Source organism: Oncorhynchus kisutch, linkage group LG27 (assembly GCF_002021735.2).
Source record: "Oncorhynchus kisutch isolate 150728-3 linkage group LG27, Okis_V2, whole genome shotgun sequence".
Taxonomy (NCBI): domain Eukaryota; kingdom Metazoa; phylum Chordata; class Actinopteri; order Salmoniformes; family Salmonidae; genus Oncorhynchus; species Oncorhynchus kisutch.
Window position 1 is genome coordinate 11,667,642 of NC_034200.2, and position 21,635 is coordinate 11,689,276.

Below are 21,635 nucleotides of genomic sequence, written 5' to 3' on the forward strand. Positions count from 1 at the left end.
TGGGACCACGCAGTCGTCATACCGCTCAGGAAGAGACGCGTTCTGTCTCCTAGAGATGAAGGTATTTTGCTGCGAAAAGTGCAAATCAATCCCAGAAAAACAGCAAATGACCTTGTGAAGATGCTGGAGGAAACAGGAGCAAAATTATTTATATCCACAGTAAAAATGAGTCCTATATCGACATAACCTGAAAGGCCGCTCAGCAAGGAAAAAGCCACTGCTCCAAAACCACCATAAAAAAGCCAGACTATGGACAAAGATCTTACTTTTTGGAGAAATGTTCTCTGGTTTGATGAAACAAAAATAAAACTGTTTGCCCATAATGACCATCGTTATGTTTGGAGGAAAAAGGGGGAGGCTTGTAAGCCGAAGAACACCATTCCTACCTTGAAGCACAGGGGTGGCAGCAACCTGCTTTGCTGCTGGAGGGACTGGTGCACTTCACAAAATCGATGGCATCATGAGGTAGGAAAATGATGTGGATATATTGAGAAACATCTCAAGACATCAGTCAGGAAGTTAAAGCTTGGTCGCAAATGGGTCTTCCAAATGTACAATGACCCCAAGCATACATCCAAAGTTGTGGCAAAATGGCTTAAGGACAACAAAGTCAAGGTATTGGAGTGGCCATGACAAAGCCCTGACCTCAATCATATAGAACATTTGTGGGCAGTACTGAAAAAGCGTGTGCGAGCAAGGAGGCCTTCAATCCTGACTCAGTTACACCAGCTCTGTCAGGAGGAATGGGCCAAAATTCACCCAATTTATTGTGGTAATCTTGTGGAAGGCTACCCAAAACGTTTGACCCAAGTTAAACAATTTAAAGGCAATGCTGACCCACTGGGAATGTGATGAAAGAAATGAAAGCTGAAATAAATCGTTCTCTCTTCTTTTTTTCTGACATTTCACATTCTTACCTGACCTAAGACAGGGAATATTTACGAGTACTAAATGTCAGGAATTGTGAAAAACTGAGTTTAAATGTACTTGGCTAAGGTGTATATAAACGTCCGACTTCAACTGTATATATATTTTTATTTTGCTAAAAATGTGGGGCTCAAAACAGGTGCCCTCAATGATGGGTTGCCACTGATACGAATATACGTTGTCACAATATAATTGATTGGATCAAACACATTTAGAAGGAAAGAAATCCCACAAATTAACTTAAGGCACACCTGTTAATTGACATGCATTCCAGGTGACTACCTCATGAAGCTGGTTGAGAGAATGCGAAGAGTGTGCAAAGCTGTCATCAAAGCAAAGGGTGGCTACTTTGAAGAATCTCAAATATAAAATATATTTTAATTGGTTTAACACTGTTTTGCTTACTTCATGATTCCATATGTCCTATTTCATAGTTTTGATGTCTTCAATATTATTCTACAATGTTGAAAATAGTAAAAAATAAAGAAAAACCCTTGAATGAGTAGGTGACTGGTTCTGTATATCCAGTTCATTCTAAAAGTATTCAGACCCCTTGACTTTTTCCACGTTTTGTTACGTTAAAGCCTTATTCTAAAAATTATTAAATTGTAGTCCCCCCCATCAATCTACAAACAATACCCTATAATGACAAAGCAAAAACTGTTCGACATTTTTGCTAACTTATTTTAAATAAAAAACGGAAATAGTCCATTTAAATAAGTATTCAGACCCTTTACTCAGTATTTTGTTGAAGTACCTTTGGCAGCGATTACAGCATTGAGTCTTCCCAGGTATGATGCCACAAGCTTGGCACACCTGAATTTTGGGAGTTCCTCTCCTTCTTCTCTGCGGATCTTCTCAAGATCTGTCAGGTTGGATGGGTAGCATCACTGCACAGCTATTTTCAGGTCTCTCCAGAGATATTCGACCGGGTTCAAGTCCAGGCTCAGGCTGTCCCAAAGCCACTCCTGCGTTTTCTTGACGGTGGGCTTAGGGTCGTTGTCCTGTTGGAAGGTGAAACTTTGCCCCAGTCTAAGGTCCAAAGCGCTCTGGAACAGGTTTTCATCAAGGATCTCTCTGTACCTTGCTTCTTTCCCTTGATCCTGACTATTCTCCCAGTCCCTGCTGCTGAAAATCATTCCCACAGCATGATGCTGCCACCACCATGCTTCACTGTAGGAATGGTGCCAGGTTTCCTCCAGACGTGACGCTTGGCATTCAGGCCAAAGAGTTCAATCTTGGTTTCATCAGACCAGAGAACCTTGTTTCTCATGGCCTGAGAGTCCTCAAGGTGCCTTTTGGCAAACTCCAAGCGGTATAATCCTGCCTAACGGGCGGGCGGGTCGGCCTTGGGAAGGAGTGCTCAGTGCTGATGACCACGCCCACTGTATGTGCTTCCGGTGATGAGTTGGGCAGACCCCACCACCCTCTGGAGAGCCCTACCATTGCGGACGGTGCAGTTACTGTTCCAGGCCGTGATACAGCCCGACAGGATACTCTCAATGGTGCATCTGTAAAAGTTGTTGAGGGTCTCAGGGGCCCTCCGCCACTGTTGTGATGCCCACCAGACCATCCAGTGAGGATCCCAGACCCTGTGACCCAAACCTCTGACTCCTGCACATCCATCCCGGTAGCCATTTTGAATGCCTTGATGCCCTCATCTTCGTTATCTGCGCCCCACTTTACGGACAACACCCTTTTTAGCAGCAACGGAGTTACACGCTTGGCCCTAACCACTGCTCCATAATTGTTGGCTGTCAACCTCAATCTCGTCATGGTGTGCCAGTTGGGGTTTGTACGCTGTCCAACTGTTGCCTGCCATATAGCCTCCTTCTGCTCCACCGACAGCACCATGCCAGCCAGGATGCCTGCATGCCCCAGGTGCCCTTGTTTTTTAACAATGTTTGGTACAGACAGGGATTACAGGGAGGGTAGCAGTTGTTCTGGCTCAGGTTCAAGGAGACATACCATCCCACTGAACGTGCCCCGGAGACAGATCCTTAGACACTGAAGATTCTTCTCTCTGGGCTCATCGGGACAGGTCCTCCACTGACTAAACCTGGTTGGGCACGGCTGGTTTCCTCCACTCGCATTCCACATCCGTATGGCCGATATTGTGAACAACTAAAATAGGCTGCATGGCTACACTTCTGAGCTCCACGGAGGCATTCGCATGTGGTAGAGAGAATCTGCCAACAGGAAGGATGTTAAGTGCCACATGCCTTTCAATGCATGACTTTGAACACCTTCAAATGCATTTGTTGTAAGAAACGTGCTGTATAAATACAGTTTGATTTGACTGATGACATTACAGCTGTAGAATATTTGATCAACTGTAATTTTCAAATTAGGAAAACTTGACATATGTCAAGTGATAAAATCCTATGTTATCAATTCAAAGTTTATGGAAAAACTGCAGTTTTCCTCATGTGAAAATTACAGTGTTCTAGTTGGAAGGATCCTATAAATCAAGACTGTTTGAATGCATGTACCTCTCCGAATAAATACATACTGTGCCTTTGAAGATTGGTCTTTGGTCATGAAATTACAATGCAGGCTGGATGTCTAAACAAAGTAAATTCTGACTGTTAATAGATTTTTAGATTAATTCTCATCAATGACAACATTCTCGTACTGAGTTGTCGCTCATCTAAGTCTGGTATCCGGGGTGATCTGGTTAAAGATTTTTAAATGGATTAAGTGGCTCTTTCCTTGTAGAATGTTGACAGCAGTATAGAACACGTTGTATTGCTAAGATGCTTAACTTAATAGCTACAGTGCCTTGCGAAAGTATTCGGCCCCCTTGAACTTTGCGACCTTTTGCCACATTTCAGGCTTCAAACATAAAGATATAAAACTGTATTTTTTGTGAAGAATCAACAACAAGTGGGACACAATCATGAAGTGGAACGACAATTATTGGATATTTCAAACTTTTTTAACAAATGAAAAACTGAAAAATTGGGCGTGCAAAATTATTCAGCCCCCTTAAGTTAATACTTTGTAGCGCCACCTTTTGCTGCGATTACAGCTGTAAGTCGCTTGGGGTATGTCTCTATCAGTTTTGCACATCGAGAGACTGAAATTTTTTCCCATTCCTCCTTGCAAAACAGCTCGAGCTCAGTGAGGTTGGATGGAGAGCATTTGTGAACAGCAGTTTTCAGTTCTTTCCACAGATTCTCGATTGGATTCAGGTCTGGACTTTGACTTGGCCATTATAACACCTGGATATGTTTATTTTTGAACCATTCCATTGTAGATTTTGCTTTATGTTTTGGATCATTGTCTTGTTGGAAGACAAATCTCCGTCCCAGTCTCAGGTCTTTTGCAGACTCCATCAGGTTTTCTTCCAGAATGGTCCTGTATTTGGCTCCATCCATCTTCCCATCAATTTTAACCATCTTCCCTGTCCCTGCTGAAGAAAAGCAGGCCCAAACCATGATGCTGCCACCACCATGTTTGACAGTGGGGATAGGGTGTTCAGGGTGATGAGCTGTGTTGCTTTTACGCCAAACATAACGTTTTGCATTGTTGCCAAAAAGTTCAATTTTGGTTTCATCTGACCAGAGCACCTTCTTCCACATGCTTGGGGTGTCTCCCAGGTGGCTTGTGGCAAACTTTAAACGACACTTTTTATGGATATCTTTAAGAAATGGCTTTCTTCTTGCCACTCTTCCATAAAGGCCAGATTTGTGCAATATACGACTGATTGTTGTCCTATGGACAGAGTCTCCCACCTCAGCTGTAGATCTCTGCAGTTCATCCAGAGTGATCATGGGCCTCTTGGCTGCATCTCTGATCAGTCTTCTCCTTGTATGAGCTGAAAGTTTAGAGGGACGGCCAGGTCTTGTTAGATTTGCAGTGGTCTGATACTCTTTCCATTTCAATATTATCGCTTGCACAGTGCTCCTTGGGATGTTTAAAGCTTGGGAAATCTTTTTGTATCCAAATCCGGCTTTAAACTTCTTCACAACAGTATCTCGGACCTGCCTGGTGTGTTCCTTGTTCTTCATGATGCTCTCTGCGCTTTTAACGGACCTCTGAGACTATCACAGTGCAGGTGCATATATACGGAGACTTGATTACACACAGGTGGATTGTATTTATCATCATTAGTCATTTAGGTCAACATTGGATCATTCAGAGATCCTCACTGAACTTCTGGAGAGAGTTTGCTGCACTGAAAGTAAAGGGGCTGAATAATTTTGCACGCCCAATTTTTCCGTTTTTGATTTGTTAAAAAAGTTTGAAATATCCAATAAATGTCATTCCACACAAAAAAAATACAGTTTTATATCTTTATGTTTGAAGCCTGAAATGTGGCAAAAGGTCGCAAAGTTCAAGGGGGCCGAATACTTTCGCAAGGCACTGTACACTCACCAACACAGGAATTCACTTTATCCCTCATGCTCGCCCTGACCAGACCGGTAAGTTGCCCCTCACTATAGCTGCACTTCTCCACATGGCCAGACTTATAGGGGTCTTCTCCCCTTTTAAATGCGCTTATGCTCATCCTTGAAAAATACCACAAGGTCTGAAATAGACACCAAAGTCGACATAGTGTACAAACAATTATCTAGGCAAAGTAATACAAAATTATTTTTGGATCTACTGCTCTGCTAACAAGCTAGCTAAAGAGTAGTCCGTGGCTAGCTAAAACAGAGAAAGGGACGGAAGAAGTTCAACACTTTACTCAATTCATTTCAGCACAGCACATTGATTCATCATGGATTGGGCAAGGGTCTTTGATCGTGCTGGTGAATGGTAGCTGACAGTGTCGGCTAAAAATGATGTCGGAACCATTCCGACTTCTGCCGGACCATACAGTTCTACGCAACTGGTGTGCAAGAGGCGTTAAACTAAGGCGTTGGCGGGACATATTACCGCATTCATGACTACCTTGGTTGGTTGAAAATAAAAGTACAGGCTTTGTTACCTGCAATACATTTCAGATATTAAGAAAAGGAAGAAAAAATAGTTGGTGGCTTTTCGTCCTGGTTTGAAAGGGCTAAAACTGCCATGCTACATACAGTCTAATCCCCTCTTGGCAACATTGAGAGCATTACATGAACCTCTCTCTTTTTTATCCCACCACTCTTCCCTGATAAAGAAAATAGTTCCCTCCTCTCCTCATTATCTCCTGGACTTCGGTTCAGGGTTAGAAACAGCTATCTGGTAAGGATCAGAACAAAAACATAATTTCAGTTGTCTGTCTGTGTAGTGAGAACTCAAATTAATATTCTTCTTCCTTTCTCCCAGGGCATCACACTCCTTTTGGACTGATACATTGAAGGAGATGGTGTGTGTGGACAACTCTGGGGAAATTAACACTATAGCAGATCTCCTTCTTAGGGGCATGCATGTCCAGTCATTCATGTCAATGTACAGACAGACTGAGAGATTACATAGTCATTATACTGTCCTTTGTTGACCAGGCGGCAGTGAAAATGATGAACCTGTCTAAGTTCCCGTCTTTGTGTCTGATTATGTGAAAAGCTAACAATGTGTTGGCTTTAGTGGTGATGATGATGCTGTGTATACTTTCAGGTGCAATTTGACCTGGTGGTGGGGTACTTTTCTCTGTCAGAATTGGCCAGTCAGAAGGAGAGGGGAGATGCCATACTCACTCTGTGGAGAAAGACCAGCTCTTCCTGTATACAATCAGTAATATTACCAAGAATTACCCCAGCCTCTTTTCTTTGAACTCTGTTCATGTTGAAGGTGTTGGTTGAAAGTGAGACCAAAGAGGGCCTCCATATACTTATGGATACCAGAAACGCACAACTTAAGGTCTCACTCTCTTTAACATATACAGTACAGTCACCCCCAAAATGATTGGCACCCTTGATAATTGTGTATAAAGTAAATAATACAAATACAGAGCTATATTGTATGCAAAAAAAATGTGGGAACTATATTATTTTATACTAGCTAATACAACTGCTAAAAAAAACTACTATCAAAAAGATAAGTGTCAAAATTATTGGCACCTCAATGCTAGCTGTGCCACCAGAGACTCTGGGTTCGAGTCCAGGCTCTGTCGCAGCCGGCCGCGAATGGGAGGTCCATGGGGCGATGCACAATTGGTCTAGCGTCGTCCGGGTTAGGGAGGGTTTGGGATATCCTTGTCTCATCGCGCACTAGCGACTCCTGTGGCGTCCGGGAACAGTGAATGCTAACCAGGTCGCCAGGTGCACGGTGTTTCCTCCGACACATTGGTGCGGCTAGCTTCCGGGTTGGATGCGCGCTGTGTTAAGAAGCAGTGCGGCTTGGTTGGGTTGTGTTTCGGAGGACACATGGCTTTCGACCTTCGTCTCTCCCGAATCCCGTACGGGAGTTGTAGCGATGAGACAAGATAGTAACTACTAACAATTGGATACCACGAAATTGGGGAGAAAAGGGGGTAAAAAATAGAAATACATTTTTATAAATTATTGGCACCTATAAAAATGATTTGAAATAAAATCGGACAAAATAAAATCTGCATTGACATTGTACTTTTATAAATTATTCTAAGTTTAAGGAACTGCACTGTGGACTTCCATGGCTTCTTGTTTCACTGGTGTATAAAAATGAGGTAACACGCAAGTAAAATCCCTTTGTCATACATCACCATGGGAAAGGAAATTTACTCACAAATGAAGAGAGAAATGGTTGTTGACTTTCATAAATATGGCTATGGGTAGAAAAACCCACTGAAATGCCAAAATATTCCACTTACCTTTATTCGGGCAACAATTTCAGAAGTTTAAAGTCCCTGGAACAGTGGAAAACTTGCCTGGTAGAGGACCCAAATAAAGGTATTTGGGGAAGCAAAGAAAAGTCCACGGGCCACAGAGAATTACAGAAAAGAATTACAGAACTTGGTCGCATCTTGGGGACACCAAGTCTCATAAATCTACAATTACACACCACCTCCATGCCAATAAAAAAGCCTTTATTGACATCAACCAACAAATGTAAACATCTGACGTTTGCTCAACGGCATTGGCACTTGGATTGGAACAGAGTGCTATGGTCAGATGAGACGAAAGTAGAGCTCTTTGGCCTCACACACCAGCGGTGGGATTGGTATCGAAAGAAGTATGCATATGCAGAAAGAAACTCATAACTACATTAAAATATGGTGGTGGAACTGATGTTATGGGACCGTTTTGCTTTCACTGCTCCTGGGGCCCTTGTTAACCGCTACGTGATCGGTGTGGTTGTTGCTAGAATGACGTTGTTAGTAAGATCCAACTTTCCCGGCCATAGACCTGTCTTATATGTGCGGAAAGCTTAAATTTGTGTTAATCTAACTGCACTGTCCAATTTACAGTAGCTATTGCAGTGAAAACATATCATAACAACAAAAAACTTTAATCACGTTACTTGGTTTGATACGTTCACCTCTGAAGGTAAATTATGTATTTACATTCAGTAATCCTGCTCTGATTTGTCATCCTGAGGGTCCCAGAGATAACATGAATCATAGTTTTGTTTGATAAAATCAATTTTAATATTCAAATGTGGGAACTGGGTTCTATAGTTTGAACCCCTACTGTTTCAAGTTACATCAAGAATATGCATATCCTTGCTTCAGGTCCTGAGCTACAGGCAGTTAGATTTGGGTTTGTCATTTTACTCAAATTTTTTAACATTTAAAAAAAAAGGATCTAATCCTTAAGAGGTTTTAAGGTCAATAGCATCATGAACTCTACCAAGAACATTTTAGCCAGGAGGCTGAAACTTGAATACAACTTGAATACCAGTTAATCTTCCAGCAAGACAAATGACCCCAAGCACACATAAACATCCACATAGAAATGGTTTTGACCACAAAATCAACCTTTTGTAATGGCCATCATAGTCTCCGGACTTGAATTCCATTGAAAGCCTGTGGTTTAAATTAAAGAGTCCATAAGTGAAGACTGAAGGATATCAAGGATCTGGAAAGATTTTATATGGAGGAATGGTCTAAGATCTCTCCCAATGTGGTCTTCAATCTCATAAAGCCTTATAGAAAAAGGCTAGGTGCCATTATCCGCGTAAATTATTATTATTGCTTGTTATTATTTTGGGGGGTACTTTTTACCCATTTTTCTCCCAAATTGGTAGTTACAGTCTTGTTCCATCGCTGCAACTCCCATACGGACTCGGAAGAGATCTATGCGTCCTCCGAAACTCGACACCGCCAAGCCGCACTGCTTCTTCACACACTGCTCGCTTAACCCGGAAGCCAGCCGCACCAATGTGTTGGAGGAAACACCATACAGCTGGCGACCGAAGTCAACATGCATGCTCCCGGCCCGCCACAAGCAGTCGCTAGAGCTCGATGGGACAAGGACATCCCGGCCGACCAAACCGTCCCCTAACCCGGACAACGCTGGGCCAATTGTGCGCCGCCACATGGGTCTCCCTGTTGCGGCCAGCTGCCACACAGCCTGCGATCAAACCAGGGTCTCAAGTGATGCCTCTAGCACTGCGATGCAGTGCCTTAGACCGCTGCGCCAGTCGAGAGGTCCCAATTATTATTACTTGTTAAACTGAATATTGTATTAGTATAAAATAATATAATTTTCCCAAAATGTTTTGCATACATTATAGCTCGGTAATTGTATTATTTATTATATACAGTCTTTTTTGCTCATCTTAATCAAGGGTGCAAATTAATTTGGAGGTGACTGTGCCTAGCCACGTACTTTTAATATCTAAATACATGATAGTCATTGAAAGTCTTATCCCAGAAACCAAAAAAGGCAGCCCCAGAAGACTGCAGTATGTTATTACACATTTTATTACCACGTTTGAACACATTCTGATGTCTCATTTGCTAGTGTATTTCACCCAGTATTTCCACTTCTCTCAAGCCTACAGCCCACAATCTATGCATACAAACACAAAAATATATAAGATTTATATATACAAAGTGTACAAAACATTAGGACCACCTTACTAATATTTGTCACCTAACCCTTCGTCTACACTGATATTGCATGGGGCTACAGAGGGTTGTGTGGACAGCCCAGTACTTTACGGTGGCTGAGCTCCCTGCCATTCAGGACCTCTATATCAGCGGTGTGAAAAGAAGGCCTGGAAAATTGTCAAAGACCCCAACCACCCAAGCCGTAGACTATTTTATCTGCTGCCGCACGGCAAGAAGGCTGGTGCGTCAAGTCTGACACCAACAGCCTCTTGAACAGCTTCCATCCCCAAGCAATACGACTGATAAATACCTAACTAAATAGTTACACAGACCGAGTTTACCTGTCACGCCCTGACCTTAGTTATCTTTGTTGGGGGGGGCACACGAGAAGATTGGCTGAGTCAGGTAGGAGACCTGAGCCAACTCCTTGTGTTTACCGTGGGGAGTGTGTAACTGGTCAGGCACCGTGTTATGCAGAGATGCGCATGGTGTCTCCAGTGCGCTATTCTAATCTGGTGCACTCTAGTCCAGCTCCTCGCATTTGCCGGGCTAGAATGGGCATCCAGCCAGGACGCATTGTGCCAGGTCTATGTTCTGGATCTCCAATGCGTCTCCACGGTCCAGTTTATCCTGCGCCTCCTCCCCGCTACTCGCCCTGAGGTGCGTGTCACCAGCCCAGTACCACTAGTGCCAACACCACGCACCAGGCTTTCTGTGCGCCTCCAGAGCCCAGTACGCCCTGTTCCTCCTCCCCGCACTCGCCCTGAGGTGCGTGTCCCCAGCCCGGTACCACCAGTGCCGGCACCAGGTGTACAGTGCGCCTCGGCAGTCCAGAGTGTCCGGCGACAGTACCCAATCCGGAGTGTCAGGCAACAGTACCCAGTACATAGCGTCCGGCAACAGTTCACAGACCGTAACCTCCAGCGACGGGCCCCAGCCCGGGGTCTCCAGTGACGGGCCCCAGCCCGGGGCCTCTGGTGTTGATCCATGCAGTGAAGGTCCCCAGCCCGGGGTCTCCAGCGACGGTCCCCAGTCCGGGGTCGCCAGCGATGATTCGCAGTAATGAGCCTCCGGCGATGATCCACGGGTCAGTGCTTCAAGGGCGGAGGGCTCAATGTAAAGAAGGGGGGCGGCGTCCAGAGCCAGAGCCGCCACCAAAGTTAGATGCCCACTCAGACCCTCCCATATAGGTTTTGGGTTTGCGACCAGGAGTCCGCACCTTTGGGGGGGGGGGCAGCTGTTTATCGTTGTCTCTGATTGGGGACCATCTTTAGGTAGCCATATGCCTTGGATAGTTTGTGGGTTATTGTCTATGTGTAGTTGCCTGTCAGCACTCGTGTGATATAGCTTCACGTTCGTTTTGTTTGTTTAGTGTTTTTCCTTCATTAAAAGAAGAATGTGTGCTTATCACGCTGCGCCTTGGTCTCATCAATTTGACGAACGTGACATTTCCTTGTATCTCTATTGACCTTTTATTTCAGTTTTCTCTATGCAAACCCACAGGGCCCTACACACTCACACACTGTCTCCAATACACACGCAAACACTCACTCCATCATTTGCTCACTCACACATAATATGCACATTTATACTGACTCTACACACCCGCACACCAACTCACATGCAAGCTGCTGCTACTCTGTTTATCTTATATACTGTTGCCTAGTCACCTCACCCTTATACATATCTACCTCCATCACTCCAGTGTCCCTGTACATGTAAATAGTATTGTAACTGACGTTTTAAACATTTCCTGTCTATATTATGCTTACTTTATTGTGTATTTCATATTTTTTTCACATTGATCGATATGGGACTCTGACTAGCATCTTCCAGAAAAAGTGTAGTTCGTCAGCCAGCTGGTTTATAATAATTTATTGTCCCGCTATAGAAATACCTTGTACAGGACTATTCTTAACAGAATTTGTAAGAAGTTGGGTGCCTAAAAACAGATACGGAGGGAAGCTAAAGTCATTCCGCTACCCAAAAATAGTAAAGTCCCTTTTTCTGGCTCAAATAGCTGACCAAAAAAATTGTGTTTGACCAGAAACAATGCTATTTCACAGTAAACAAATTGACAACAGAATTTCAGCATGCTTATAGGGAAGGACACTCAACAAGCACAGCACTTACACAAATGGCTGAGAGAAATTGATAAAATGATTGTGGGGGCTGTCTTGTTAGACTTCAGTGCAGCATTTGGCATTGTCGATCATAGTCTGCTGCTGGAAAAATGTATTTGTTATGGCTTTACACCCCCTGCTATAATGTGAATAAAGAGCTACTTGTCTAACAGAACACATAGGGTGTTCTTTAATGGAATGCTCTCAAATATAATCCAGTTAAAATCAGGAATTCCCCGGGGTAGCTGTTTAGGCCCCTTGCTTTTTTCAATTTTTACTAACGACATGCCACTGTGTCACGACTTCTCCCGAAGGCGAAGCCTCTCCTTGTTCGGGCAGTGCTTGGAGGTCGACGTCACCGGTCTTCTAGCCATCATTGATCCATTTTTCATTTTCCATTGATTTAGTCTTATCTTCCTACACACCTGGTTTCAATCCCATTCATTACCTGTTGTGTATTTAACCCTCTGTTTCCCCTCATGTCTTTGTCAGATTGTTTGTTATTCAGTGTTGTGTTGTTTTTGTATTGGTGCGTGACCTGTCCTCGTACTCACTTTGTTTATTGTTACATTTAGTGTTTGAAGTATGTTTCGTTTATTGTTATTAAATAACTCCATTACACTCAGTTTAATTCTCCTGCGCCTGACTTCCCTGCCACCTATACACACGACTCTGACACACTGACTTTGAGTAAAGCCAGAGTGTCTATGTATGCGGATGACTCAACACTATACACGTCAGCTACTACAGCGACTGAAATGACTGCAACACTCAACAAATAGCTGCAGTTAGTTTCAGAGTGGGTGGCAAGGAATAAGTTACCATAAATATTTCTAAAACTAAAAGCATTGTATTTGGAACAAAACACTCACTAAACCCTAAACCTCAACTACATCTTGGAGTAAATAATGTGGAAATTGAGCAAGTTGAGATGACTAAACTGCTTGGAGTAACCCTAGATTGTTGACTGTCATGGTCAAAACATATTGATGCAGTAGTAGCTAAGAAGGGAAGAAGTCTGTCCATAATAAAGCAATGCTCTGCCTTCTTAACAGCACTATCAACACGGCAGGTCCTACAGGCCCTAGTTTTGTCGCACCTTGACTACTGTTCAGTCTAGTGGTCAGGTGTCACAAAAAATGACTTTGCAATTGGCTCAGAACAGGGCAGCACGACTGGCCCTTGGATGTACACAGAGGTAATATTAATCATATGCCTGTCAATCTCTCCTGGCTGAAAGTGGAGGAGAGATTGACTTCAGCATTACTTTTATTTATGAGAGGTATTGACACCTATGCAAGCCCCACAAGACATACCACAAGAGGTCTCTTCACAGTCCCCAAGTCCAGAACAGACTATGGAAGGCACACAGTACTACATAGAGCCAGGACTACATCCACATCAAGTAACTGACGCAAACAGTAAAATTTGATCTAAAAAACTGATAAAAAATACACCTTATGGAACAGCGGGGACTGTGAAGCAACACAAACATTGGCACAGACACACGCAGGCGATAACATACTCACTATACATACACATGGATTTAGTACTGTAGATATGTGGTAGTTGTGGAGTAGGGACCTGAGGGCACACAGTGTGTTGTGAAATCTGTGAATGTATTGTAATGTTTTTAAAATTGTATAAACTGCCTTAATTTTGCTGGACCCCAGGAAAAGTAGCTGCTTTGGCAGCAGCTATTGGGGATCCATAATGAATACAAATACAAATACAAATACTGTGGTTTTCCAGTGAACGAAGAACTTACATATTTAGGCATAACCATTACTAAGGATCAAAAGTCTAGAGGCTTCCTAAATTCTAACCCTGTTGGTACCAAAATAATATCCTATTGGTGAGCCAACTTGTAAATGCTGTTTTTTTTAAACTTATTTATGAGGAATTCTTATCACTCTACAAGATCTCTGTATAACACCTAAAGATTTTGCAATCGTTTTTGATCCCATTCCCAGGGGTGATGCTTTATTATTCCGGAACGTGTCAAGACCTGACCCTCAGAACGTACCTTTCATTACCCCTGTTGACTCACCACCAATAGGAAATATGTATTTTTCTTTTGGTTCATAGAAAAACAATAGAGCCATACATGCCTTGTTTCAACCGGATGTATCTATCTATACCTCATGTCATGCATTACTGGAATCTTTTTATTGATAACATCTGTTGGAACATCTGTTGGAAACAAATGTTTGGATGTTGCCTCACACATACCTACTTATTAACAAAATCAAGGAAGTTTCTTTTCAATGATTCATACATATTATTCTGCCAACCACTATATGAAAAAGACAAACTCAAATTGTACCTTTTGTAACGACCACCCAGAGACAGTGTTAGATCTATTTTGGATTTGTATTCATGTAAAGAATCTGTGGCAAGACATCAGTAGATTTATAATTTATCATATTTAGGAAGATGTTACCCTATTATGGAGAGAGTTACTGCTTGGATTATTTGACCTACAATAGAAATAATTTGTAAAAATATTTTGGGCAAATGTAATATTCACAAAGGTACATTTACAGAAAAAAAGTTGTCTTACTTTACAAAAATAAATGTAACAATATTTTAAGGCAATTTTATACTCTACCAACAAAAAAGCTGTTGAAATTATGAATGTGTATATATCCCTTATGTTAAACTCTGAGCGGCTGTTTTTGGCCCTGTACAGTGCCTGGTGAGTTTGGGCGGTACCAAACATATAACTTTAAAGCTACAGGCTACAGCTATAGTGACATAGCATTTCAAAGCTAGAGGCCTTGTCTTTTTGAAAATCGAACTCAAAACTTACTGCCGGAAATGTCAGAAGAATCACCCCCACCCCCCCCAAAAGTGCAAACATTTAGTATGTGTCACGTTCTGACCATAGTTCTTTTGTGTTTTCCTTGTTTTAGTGTTGGTCAAGACGTGAGCTGGGTGGGCATTCTATGTTGTATGTCTGGTTTGTCTATTTCTATGTTTGGCCTGATATGGTTCTCGATCAGAGGCAGGTGTTAGTCATTGTCTCTGATTGGGAACCATATTTAGGTAGCCTGTTTTGTGTTGGGTTTTGTGGGTGATTGTTTCTTGTCTTTGTGTCTATGCACCAGATAAGACTGTGTTCGGTTTTCACATTTATTGTTTTGTAGTTAGTTCATGTTAAGTGTCTCATGAACATGAACTTTAACCCCGCTGTGTTTTGGTCCGACTCTCCTTCCCAGGAAGAAAGCTGTTACAGTATGCATGGAAAGGGTACACCCTGATAGTCATTAGCAATGCATTTCCTTCTCCATCCACATGCGCTTTTTAGCTAGCTCATCGTTTACAATTTGAAAAGGGGGAAGAGAGGTTTGAAGTTTCTTCACCTGTCTGTGTCTGTGTTTTTTAAAACTCCATCTCTTAAAAGCCCTGATTGATATGGTCATTTTAAGATGTGAGGCTTGAAATTCTGTTCAGCCATTTTGGCACAGTGACTCACTACCCAAAGCAGACGCAACTGGTTTAAACTGGCTAAGAGACGTCATATGCTCTCCTACTGCTATCTATTGGATTAACAGGGAATCAGACGGAGGATATGTTTATGTCAATGGATAGGAAGAGACTTCAGCTTTCTCCTAAGATGTACAGTGGGGAGAACAATTATTTGATACACTGCCGATTTTGCAGGTTTTCCTACTTACAAAGCATGTAGAGGCCTGTAATTTTTATCATAGGTACACTTCAACTGTGAGAGACGGAATCTAAAACAAAAATCCAGAAAATCACATTGTATGATTTTTAAGTAATTAATTTGCATTTTATTGCATGACATAAGTATTTGATCACCTACCAACCAGTAAGAATTCCGGCTCTAACAGACCTGTTAGATTTTCTTTAAGAAACCCTCCTGTTCTCCACTCAGTACCTGTATTAACTGCACCTGTTTGAACTCGTTACCTGTATAAAAGTCACCTGTCCACACACTCAATCAAACCTCTCCACAATGGCCAAGACCAGAGAGCTGTGTAAGGACATCAGGGATACAAGTGTAGACCTGCACAAGGCTGGGATGGGCTACAGGACAATAGGCAAGCAGCTTGGTGAGAAGGCAACAACTGTTGGCGCAATTATTAGAAAATGGAAGAAGTTCAAGATGACGGTCAATCACCCTCGTTTTGGGGCTCCATGCAAGATCTCACCCCGTGGGGCATCAATGATCATGAGGAAGGTGAGGGATCAGCCCAGAACTACATGGCAGGACCTGGTCAATGACCTGAAGAGAGCTGGGACCACAGTCTCAAAGAAAACCATTAGTAACACACTACGCCGTCATGGATTAAAATCCTGCTACGCACACAAGGTCCCCCTGCTCAAGCCACCGCATGTCCAGGCCCGTCTGAAGTTTGCCAGTGACCATCTGGATGATCCACAGGAGGAATGGGAGAAGGTCATGTGGTCTGATGAGACAAAAATAGAGCTTTTTGGTCTAAACTCCACTCGCCATGTTTGGAGGAAGAAGAAGGATGAGTACAACCCCAAGAACACCATCCCAAACGTGAAGCATGGAGGTGGAAACATCATTCTTTGGGGATGCTTTTCTGCAAAGGGGACAGGACGACTGCACCGTATTAAGGGGAGGATGGATGGGGCCATGTATCGCGAGATCTTGGCCAACAACCTCCTTCCCTCAGTAAGAGCATTGAAGATGGGTCGTGGCTGGGTCTTCCAGCATGACAACGACCTGAAACACACAGCCAGGGCAACTAAGGAGTGGATCTGTAAGAAGCATCTCAAGGTTCTGGAGTGGCCTAGCCAGTCTCCAGACCTGAACCCAATAGAAAATATTTGGAGGGAGCTGAAAGTCCGTGTTGCCCAGCGACAGCCCCGAAACCTGAAGGATCTGGAGAAGGTCTATATGGAGGAGTGGGCCAAATCCCTGCTGCAGTGTGTGCAAACCTGGTCAAGAAGTACAGGAAACGTATGATCTCTGTAATTGCAAACAAAGGTTTCTGTACCAAATATTAAGTTCTGCTTTTCTGATGTATCAAATACTTATGTCATGCAATAAAATGCAAATTAATTACTTAAAAATCATACAATGTGATTTTCTGGATTTCTGTTTTAGATTCCGTCTCTCACAGTTGAAGTGTACCTATGATAAAAATTACAGACCTCTACATGCTTTGTAAGTAGGAAAACCTGCAAAATTGGCGGTGTATCAAATACTTATACATACAAATACAATATGTATGGCTCTATTGTTCTCCACACTGTATATAACTCCTGTAAGACGAAAAATGAATGTATGGCACGTTGCACAAGCACTGTGTTTGAATGGGAATTTGCGCATGTTTAGTGTGCCACCATTAGATCCAACCATTTTTTGTCATTTTTTAAAATTATTTTTGGAACAGTGATTGGTGACATATTTTCTCTAAAACCTAGACTTTCAATGATCTTATTCTCCAAGTTTCAGCTTTTTGGGGTCTGCTATATCTCAGGCTCTATAGTAGTCACATTGTTTCTTACATTTCTAACAGTATTAAGAATGTGTTTGTACGACTTATAGTTTTGAAAACAAAATGTACTTTGGGGGTAGAATAAAATACTATGCGCAATTTAGAAAATGCCACCAGAGGGGGTGAGAGTTGAACAGCTTTTATGGTCTTTGTGTAATGTGTTATAGTACCCTCTAGCCCAACTGTCCTTTGTATACTCTTTATGTGTACTTGTGTTTCCCATGTACCTTTGTATTGATTTATTATTGTTAATAAAAAATACTATTAAAAAAGGTTTAGGTTCAGTCAGTTGTCCTGATGAGCCCTTCCCAGCCAGCTAATTTATGCTGGTTAGCTGGCAATAACATCAGCATGGCGGTAGTTAAAACTTGCAAAAGAAAGTGTTGTTTATTTCAATGAGTGATGGAGAAATAACTTTTAGTATTGGGCACCATTTGCATGTCGCTGTGACATGCCAATTAGCTAATGCATCAACAAGCTGATGCAAATTACCATTGCGGTGTTGCATCAAAGTGCTATGTAGTTGCTTCCCACTAGGCAGCTCTATCACATGTCGCAGTGCAGTAGTTTACTTGGGTCATTTGTTCCATCTTACTTAGATGTTATTTTGAGTAGGATAGCAGCCTACACAAGATATAACTCATAATATTGCATTGGTAGTAATCTGTTTGTCGTGATACAGTCTAACATTACCGCTCAATGGGGCGAGTTTGTGTGCTGCTAGCCAGGAACACAGCAATACCATGGGGCACAGCTTCCCTGCCGCTTGGCATGCACTGCTGTCTGGCAGGAGAGGGAAGGAAGGGAAGTAGCTAGATAGTGAAGCCAATATATGCAACATCAGGCCAGGGTGACAGCCAGGGGGATCGCTCACTTTTTCCAATTTGAAAATACATGGAGCCAATGTTACCTCTGTAGTAATTGTGATCGAATCAATGCAATATTAGCCACTTTTATAGCAACATACCAAAACAAAACTATGCAAGACTTAGCATAAAAAAACCTGCTATGCAAGAGATTTTGTTGTAGGCAGAACACATCAGAGTAGGATTTTATTGCACTGACAGGCATGACTCAGGCTCGTACTCTACACAGACCAGTGTGCCATAATCAATCAGAGCTGCAGTAGGTCTATATGCAAATCAACTATTTCCATATGGGGATCTGTGCCATTCACTTTCAACTGGACTGTTTTTACAGCATGAGCGGTCGTGAGTAGATGTGCTTGTTTTTAGATCAAAGCGAGAGTTGCATGTAGCAATGTGTGCACCTTTGTACATTTGTTCATGTCCTTCGCTAGTTACTGAGTTATTAGCCCAGTTAAAGATCATTTATGTCAGCAATGGGGGACTGATTGCTTCCTACAAGAGCACAAAACGTGTGCATTTCTAGAAATCTTTGAGAAGCCAGTCAGATAAAGAGCTTTTTTTTGTCTTAAAGGGGCAGTGTTTTATTTTGAGACAGGCTTGAATAAGCTAAGTAGCTAATAGGCAGAGGGTAGCATAATTTGTCTGATTCTCTGTGAATAATGATGCATTTTGTTTTGTGAAGTGGTTTCTTGCATCAAACAACAACAACATTTTTCAGTCACATCCTTGCCTGAAGGACAAGTGAATAAACTGGTTAGTGCCAAACTCGGCATGTTTCTTTCAAAAGTCTCATGGAATCTAATAGGCCTACAGTGAACACCACACATTGGCTACTACTGTAGTCTGAACGATAGAACAGATATGTCCATGTTAAAATGTTATGGGATGCGTTTTCTCCATTGTTTTTGATGGAAGCCACTCTGGTAGGCCTACATTATGATCACATAATGTAGTAGTAGCCTACTTGATCACTGTTAAAACTAACTTTAATTGGGCACAGCCCGGTGCCCCCGCACATTGACTCTGTACCGTACCCCCTGTATATAGCCTCGCTATTGTTATTTTACTGCTGCTCTTTAATTATTTGTTACTTTAATTTCATTCTTTTTTTAGGTATTTTTCTTAAAACTGCATTGCTGGTTAAGGGCTTGTAAATAAGCATTTCTACACCTGCTGTATTCGGCGCATGTGACAAATAAAATTTGATTTGATTTGATTTGATGATTCACAGTAAATGTGCACTGGAAGTTGCACAGAATTTTCACAACTTTCAAGTTTGCTCTCAGCAGACCTGACATTTGCTCAGTGACGAAAACAATTAGAGGGAACATTGCACGGAGCTGGTAAAACTATTCCTGGAAAATGTATTCTGATAACTTCTAAATAAATTATATTTAATTACCACAAACGTTCCATGAAAAACGATAGAATGAAAAAACAAATAAATATGTACAGCAACCTAGAGGTAGGTAAATGGTGGTTTCTTTCCTGTCTTCTCTCTGGCTGTGGCAAGAATGATGACGAACTATAGGCTACGTGTTGCGCTGCGGAGGCCATCAGAGGCTTGCCCACTTTGACAAACCGATCCACCGCAGCATTCACTTTTTAGAGGGACTACAAGAACGGCCAGGTACAAAAACACTGGAGGCTGCAAAAGAGGCTGCAAAAAATACCTCAATCCAGCTCTTAAAATACAGCAATGTTTTGTATATTTTCTGTATTTTCATTGCAACTAGTAGCCAGGATTTTTACAGTGTAATGAAAACCTTTTGGCTCTATCAGTGTAATGAAGAACCATACAAATGTTTATTCAAGTAACCAATATTAAAAGGTCCTTGTCACGAGAATTTTCAATCCCAATGATGATAACTAACAATTATTTAAGCTTTGACCAATCCCCGAGGTTTGTAAGACCCTGGGTTTAACAATAATTAGGCAAAGACTCAGCTTGTGCAAAAGGTTGGCTCTTTATTCACGAGAACGTTCTAAAGTCCATAATACAAAGACATGCCATTTTATAACTCACTCCCTCCCTACCTACTACACGCACATACATACACACAAACAGTAGATGGGATGTATCTTTCCCCATAGTTCTCACCACTCGTTTATCACTTCCAAGCTGGCAGTTCCCTCCTCCCGAGATTAGAGGAACCTTGACAAGACTCCCTGTCCTGTTGTAAGTTTCTAACCAGGTCAGGTCATACATAGTTGAATTGTTCTCTGTATTTTCCTAGACACACACATTTCTACTTGTCTCGACCAAACCTTATTAGACTGAAGTTTATCATTCTAATTTATTACATATGTTACATAATCTAATAATTACTTTTCAGGGTGGAATTCTTTAGTCATTACCTTAAACATATAAATTCCCTTATCAGTCCTCCACAGCTCCAAAAGGGGTTACCCTGGCCTGCAGGGACAAAATTAAAAACCCTTTTTTTGGAACTAACTAGCACCTCCCACTGGGCACAGATGTCAGTTCAACATCTAGTTTTTATTTACATTTGGTTGTCAACTAACGTGAATTCAACATGAAATCAACAAAATATGTCACCATGTCATTGCATTTAGGGTAAAAGTTAGGTGAAAAAAATATGAAATTCCCTTATGTTAATGACTTTTTGCAAATCCAATCAGTTTTCCACGTTGATTCAACGTCATCACAGGGAAACAACATTTTTACCACTTTTTGCCCATTGGGCCTTATTTTGAGAGTGTACAGTCATGGCCAAAGGCTTTGAGAATAATAAGGCTTTGAGAACAAATAATAATTTTCACAAAGTTTGCTGCTTCCGTGTCTTTAGATATTTTTTGTCAGATGTTACTGTGGAATACTGAAGTATAATTACAAGCATAATCCATTTGGGTGGTGCTTTGGGTATCTTAATTTCTCCAAATGGAGTAGATGATGGAATGATCACTGAAAGAACACCTGAATGTAACCTGCTCCAAAAATAAAGGGAACACTAAAATAACACATCCTAGATCTGAATGAATGAAATATTCTTCTTAAATACTTTGTTCTTTACATAGTTGAATGTGCTGACAACAAAATAACACAAAAATTATCAATGGATATCAAATGTATCAACCCATGGAGGTCTGGATTTGGAGTCACACTCAAAATTTAAGTGGAAAACCACACTACAGGCTGATCCAACTTTGATGTAATGTCCTTAAAACAAGTCAAAATTAGGCCTCCATGTGCCTGTATGACCTCCCTACAACACCTGGGCATGCTCCTGATGAGGTGGTGGATGGTCTCCTGAGGGATCTCCTCCCAGACCTGGACTAAAGCATCCGCCAA